Here is a 7,463-nt window from a genome sequence, read left to right on the forward strand (position 1 = left end):
GGGCCAGTTAAGAGTTGCCAAAAAACTATTGTGCACATCTTCGGGATGTGGAAGGAAAACCAAAGTACCCAAAATAGCAAAAAAACACTATACCTGAACTGGGATCTGAACCCAATGCTCTAAGTATACAAGACACAGTACTAACTACTGCACTACTATGCCTTCCAATATTTAATAGTTCAGTTAATTGCTTCTTCAGTACCTCTAAATTTGTGCATATTAAAAAGTTTTGCAGGTAACATGACTGGTGGCACAAACTGTGCACAAATGTTCTTTTAGTGTTATGGTTTTTCTAACTTTTATTAAAACACACAGTAATAGTTTTCTTCTTTTTATTTTTACTGCTGATATTTGTAATACTTTTTCTGCACAGACACCAGTCTTGTTATGCTCCTCAAGAACACTGCATTTCATACGAAATTTAAAATCTAAAAACAGGACAATGGTAATATGAAACTATATTAACTTGAACTGCAATATTCAAACTTATAGAAGCAAAATATCCTTTACGTTGAGTTGCAAGTAATGATTATTTCTCCATTTATTTATTTTCTACATATTAGACTAAACTATCTGTGTCATTCTTTCATTTTATAGTTAAGTATCTCCACAGTATTGTCAGCTCTTCAACACATGTAACAACAGATAAGTAACACTTTATTAGGCTGATGACTTTTTCTGTATTGTCAGAATCAATGGGCATCTGCAGATTCTGACCACATGGAAGAGATGATTCAATATCAATAAAACTGCCAGGCAAGAGATGTTAAGACACATTTGTAAAATATAACTTTGAAAAGGCACTATACTCACAATATAGAAAAGGGCTGTACTTTTGATTTTGGAAATCAGAGGAAAAAAATGCTTCCTTTATTATCACAAATGTAACAGGCAAGCTACTACCAAAGTAATTAACAAGAAGACTCTGGATAAATATAAAACATGAAAAGAATAAAACTAATACAATCAAAATGATTGAAAATTAACTTTTAAAATAAACTGTAGGGCTTAAAAATACAAGCAAAGGTTCCTTTTCTGGTAGGTGGGGTATTATCCTCACAACACATGGATGTGCAGGGTGCCAAGTGGGACTGACTCTACTGTAGTTCCTTTAATGGTAAACTCCTCACTTTAGACTGTCCAGGAGAGTAAAACCATCATTCAAGCTGCTAAACTAAATATACAATTTTTGTATATTTTTCATACTGCATAACAATGTTTAATGCAGAAAAGAGTGACTAATCCAGTCATACAACTCAAAAGGGGGGAATATGTAGATGACCCATATCCTACATTGCCCTGCATTTATATCCGTTTTCATGGCCACAAGTCCTGGACACTCTACCAAATCATTAGGGAAGCCTGTTATATTAACACTAATTGTACTCAACCCCATTGATGCCTCCTAGCCCTGTTACTAAGGCATTCTCATGTTGTAAGTGGTCACGCCAGGAGAATGAGTATAAGTGGTTATCCAGTGGGTAGGCATTAGATATCTGGCTGCTCCCTTAAACTTGATCCACCTTTGATTACTAATTCCCATACTCAAGAAAAAGGCATTACTAACTTGTAGTCTCTCCCAGTCCTTAACTCCTCGGCTACACACTAAGTTCTTATATCTTTTTATGGTGCAAGGTCTCTTATATTTTATAAGTCACCTTACTCTAGTCATGTATCCCTAAATTTGGGAAATGGGTCAAAAGTAGCTAATTCAGTAGTTATAAAACAAATACTTCTGAACAGTTATTTATTTTAAACTTTTAAGCCAGTTTAAGTAAATGTATGAATCAAATACATAAAACCCAATTTTAGTCTGAAAGATTTCAATCTTATAAAAGGAACTGAATGTAACATTTCAATTTAGGTATGTGGCTTTTCTGAACAGAATGTACTTAAGTGTCAAATAAAAGCAGGTACTGCAGTGGGCTGGCGCACAGCCCCGGGTTTGTTCCTGCCTTGCGCCCTGTGTTGGCTGGGATTGGCTCCAGCAGAACCCTGTGACCCTGTGTTAGGATATAGCGGGTTGGATAACGGATGGATGGATGGATAAAAGCAGGTATTATTAATGAGATGTGCAGATTGAGGCTCAGTATATTACATAAAATATAGCAGAACAAGTGGATATTTCAGACATGGTTATAGTTTTATGATTGAGAAACCTTCATATAAAACCTATGGAAGGAAAGTTCCACAAATTGGTTGCCACAAAGCTGAAACAATATTTGGTAGGAAATGCATACTTCCTTAGAAGACTGGCATCCTTCAACATCTGCAATAAGATGCTGCAGATGTTCTATCAGACGGTTGTGGCGACTGCCATCTTCTACTCGGTGGTGTGCTGGGGAGGCAGCATTAAGAAGAAGGATGCCTCACGCCTGGACAAACTGGTGAGGAAGGCAGGCCCTATTGTAGGCATGGAGCTGGATAGTTTGACATCCGTGGCAGAGCGACGGGCGCTCAGCAGGCTCCTATCAATTATGGAGAATCCACTGCATCCACTAAACAGTGTCATCTCCAGACAGAGGAGTAGCTTCAGCAAAAGACTGCTGTCACTGTCCTGCTCCACTGACAGACGGAGGAGATCATTCCTCCCCCAAACTATGCGACTCTTCAATTCCACCCAGGGGGGTAAAGTTAACATTATTCAAAGTTATTGTCTGTTTTTACCTGCATTCTTATTACTCTTTAATTTAATATTGTTTTTTGTATCAGTATGCTGCTGCTGGAGTATGTGAATTTCCCCTTGGGATTAATAAAGTATCTATCTATCTATCTATCTATCTATCATACCAGAATTTAGGATTAGCAAGAAGGCTCGACTCAGAATACATCGCTGTTTTATACTAGTGTGTGTCAAACAAGATTACAATACAGCATCAAAATGAAAAACAGTGAAAACCATAAAAAAATAAATGAAGCATTACAGTACAAGCAGAAACAGTAATGTGGTTTCAAGAAATACTAATGAAACTTGGGAAATGACGCAACAGAGACACATAGTAAATTATCATTTTGTTTTGCCCACAATCTTATTGTTACAAATGTGTATTTTGTGGGTTTATTAAAAAGTTTTCTAATTTATTTATTCTTCTTCTCAAATATACAGGAATCATGAAGCCCATCTTAAGTGTAAGGTGTTTTAGGGTTCAAATAATGGGGGAGGAACAGAGTGCCTAATTATGCCCTGAATTGTTAAGAGTTGTTTGCTTGCTTGTTTAAAATAAATAATAGGTTGTATTTATTTAACCTTTAACCTGAATCTGTACATTTTATGTACTGTGAGCATTCTTTTAAAATTTAAATGTGTGGATAAAAGAGCAAAGGGTGATTGGAAACATTATTTCTAGAGCTATGACTGATCATATTGACTACATATAAAGATGTTATTTGCTTGTAAATGATTGTTTGCAGACCTGTATATGGTGCCATCCATCTTTTGCTCATTCCTGACAATTTTTCCTATTCCTGCCGATGAAAAACATTCCCACAGCATCATGCTTCCACCACATGTTGTTGGGCCAACTCCAAACGTGTTTTCTATTATTTTTTCTTTAAGCAATGGCTTGTTTTCTGGCCACTCTAGAATTTTTCTGTGAATTTCCCCTTGGGATTAATAAAGTACCTATCTATCTATCTATCTATCTATCACTCATTCATAAGACGCCTCCTCTGTGGAGTGTATGGCTTAAAGTGGTCCTATGGACAGGTATTCCATCTCTGTTGTGTATCTCTGCAGCTCCATCAGTGTTATCCTTGGTTTCTCCGTTGCATCCATCCATCCATCCATCCATCCATCCTCTTCTGCTTATCTGAGATTGGGTCGCGGGGGCAGCAGCTTGAGCAGAGATGCCCAGACTTCCCTCTCCCCAGCCACTTCTTCTAGCTCTTCTGGGGGAATCCCAAGGCGTTCCCAGGCCAGCCGAGAAACATAATCCCTCCAGCGTGTCCTGGGTCTTCCCTGGGGCCTCCTCCCGGTTAGACGTGCCCGGAACACCTCATCAGGGAGGCGTCCAAGAGGCATCCTGATCAGATGCCCGAGCCACCTTATCTGACTCCTCTTGATGCAGAGGAGCAGCAGCTCTACTCTGAGCCCCTCTTGGATGACTGAGCATCTCAACCTACCTTTAAGGGAAAGCCCAGACACCCAGCGGAGGAAACTCATTTCAGCGAACTCATTCGCGATCTCGTTCTTTCAGTCACTACCCATAGCTCATGACCATAGGTGAGGGTAGGAACATAGATTGACTGGTAAACTGAGAGCTTTGTCTTACGGCTCAGCTCCTTTTTCACCATGACAGACCAATGCAGAGCCCACATCACTGCGGACGCCGCACCAATCCACCTGTCGATCTCACGCTCCATTCTTCACTCACTCGTGAACAAGACCCTAAGATACTTGAACTCCTCCACTTGGGGCAGGATCTCGCTCCCACCGAGAGGGCATTCCACCCTTTTTCGGCTGAGGACCATGGTCTCGGATTTGGAGGTGCTGATTCCCATCCCAGCCGCTTCACACTCAGCTGTGAACCGATCCAGAGAGAGCTGAAGATCATGGCCTGATGAAGCAAACAGGACAACATCATCTGCAAAAAGCAGTGACCCAATCCTGAGTCCACCAAACCGGACCCCCTCAATGCCCTGGCTGTGCCTAGAAATTCTGTCCATAAAAGTTATGAACAGAATCAGTGACAAAGGGCAGCCCTTCTCCGTTGCATCTCTGATTAATTCCTTAATTGCCTGGTCTGTGAGTTTTGGTGGGCAGCCTTCTCGTGTCAGGTTTGTAGTGATGCCATATACTTTCCATTCTGTTGTAATAGATTTATTGGTGCCTGTGGGATATTCAAAGTTTGGGATATTTTTTTATTACTCAAACCTGATTTATACTTCTCCACAACTTCTAACTCTGATCTGTTTGGAGTGCTCCTCGGTCTTCATGTTGCTTGCTTAATGGTGTTTCAGAGTCGGGGACCTTTCAGAACATGTCTATTTATACAGACATCATGTGACAGATCATATGATATTTGAAGTGCACACAGTTCGATCCTAATCAGATAATTATATGACTTCTGGAGTAAATTGGTTGGACAATTTGGACTATATTGTTAAATCCATTACATAAAATCCAAACGAAAATCCATTTTAATTCTAGATTGCAATGCGACAAAACAGGACAAAGACGAATGGGGATGAATACTTTCCTAAGGCCTGTATTTATTTTTATTTAATTGTAGCCTGGCTGAACAGTTGAATTATAAGCCACAAGTCTAAAGTTCAGCTGCCAATATAAAAATACTTAAGTTGCTTTGGATGAATATGTTAGCTAAATAAGTATGTGAAAGTCCATGAATTTTCTGAATCTTCTTATGCAGGGTCAAAGAGAGCTTCAGTCTATCCCAGCATAACTGGATGCAAGGAAGGGTCTAAACTAAGATAAAATGTGAGCCCATCACTGGACATACTCACAATGGGCCAAATTCAAAATGACCAATCCACCTAACCAGTACATCTTTAAAGTGTTTGGAGAAAAAACTGAAGGAATCAGACAAAACATGTAAACACAGGGTAAATGTGCTAACAGAGTGAGTGACCATGCCAGGAACTAGCCCAGCAACCTTTCAGTTCTGAATCTACAAGGCTATCTGCTCTACCATCATGCTTCTGGCAAAGAAACAGACATATTTTGTTTTATAAGAGTACTCATTCCTGTCATGGTTGCCGGGTTCCAGTGCCTACTCTATCAACAATGAGAAAGGGCAGATGGATACAAACATTTAAGAGAATGACAGGCCAAAACAGAGAACACTCACTCTAAGTAATTACTTAACCAGAAAGTCCTTGGGGTAAGGATAAGAACACATCTAAACATGTGGTGAACATGCAACCCTACTAAAGGTAACTCAGCCAAGAGTGAGTGGAACCATCTATCCATTCATTTTATGAACCCAAAAAATTACATTGCAGATCTGTGGTGATCTTGCAGTTGGTGATTTGCTCATTAATTTTGTCTTGTCATAACAAGCCTGTGCACAAATAATGTTTCTATTATCACTAGGAATTACTAACTATAAAGAAGATATTACTTTTCACAGCTGACATTAGATGTCAGTGAAAGATACTTCCCACTCTTGGGGAGTGCTCTTTTTCCCTTTTTTGTAACTCTTAAATTTTTGACTTCTTATTTTATATTCACCTTCATTCAAGACTTCATAAAGATGGAGGTTTCCATATCAGATTGAACACCACTAATAACTGTGTTCCTCACGAGCGCAGTGGTGATACACAACAGTTGCTACTCCATATTGCACAGAAATACAGTACTGCATATGATAAAATAGAATTAGACAAATTAAAAGAGTGTTTCAAAAACATGAAGACAAATAAAAATTTGGAGAAACGGTTGTTATATGCATGACGACGTGGGTTGTAAGTATTCAATGACCCATGATGTACCAAGGTGTTGCAAGGCTGCGATATATGTTTCACATTAACACCAAGCAATAATCCTAATGAAATAATATCAGTGTGTGCAAGAGATGTTTGCAAGAAATGTACTGGAAACAAAACAAGAACTGCACTTAGTCTGGTAGGTATTGAAAAGTCAACAGTGTTACTGCTTACAGTTTTCGGTATCTCGGTATGTCTTCTTTTTGATATTTTATAATTTTTCTGAACTCTAGCTGTGATAACTTTCACTTGGATGTTATAGGTTGCATTGAGTAAGTAAAGCTGGAAAAAATATTGGGTTGTATGTTTTCATTTATGGCTGTAAAGCAAAAAAAATGGGAATATTTCGAAGGGGGTGATTCTTTTCTATTCCCACTGTATACTGAAATAACTCTCAAAGTATCACAATAACACAATTAAACAAAGTCATCAGGTTATGTTGTTTTAGACAGAAACATAATAAACCTCTGGGACAGTTGTCATTATTCACCTGTTTTATGTTAATCTTCAACTCATTAAGGGGGTCAGAATTTCCAATGGACTGGGCAGCTTATTCCACCTGCTAGGAGCTACACATGAAAAGAGTCTGGATTGAGATTTTATACCATGCATAGGTGACATCACCAGACACCATTCATCAGCAGACTTGAGTGGTCAAGAAGGGTCAAGGGACCTCTCAAATGGCTCCATATACAGTATATAGGTGTTGACCCATTGACTACTCTGTGGGGAGAATCAAGTAATTGAGCTTAATGTGTGCTGTAACAGAAAGCCAGTGCAGCGATGTGAAAAGAGAAGTGACATGTTAGGTTTGAGCAAATTAAAGAATTTTGCAGACTTGCAGCTACACAACAAGAAAAACTTTTTACTAATGTAAGTTTATGTATAAAACAGACATACAGTTTTTCTTTTAAATTAATTCTGCTAGTTATGTGGAACATGACTAGATTAAGTTATTCCAACCTTTTTTTTCCCCCCCAGAGTATAGGGAAACTTCACAGAACTTGGTAGAAATAAGC

Source organism: Erpetoichthys calabaricus, chromosome 4 (assembly GCF_900747795.2).
Source record: "Erpetoichthys calabaricus chromosome 4, fErpCal1.3, whole genome shotgun sequence".
NCBI classification, from domain to species: domain Eukaryota; kingdom Metazoa; phylum Chordata; class Cladistia; order Polypteriformes; family Polypteridae; genus Erpetoichthys; species Erpetoichthys calabaricus.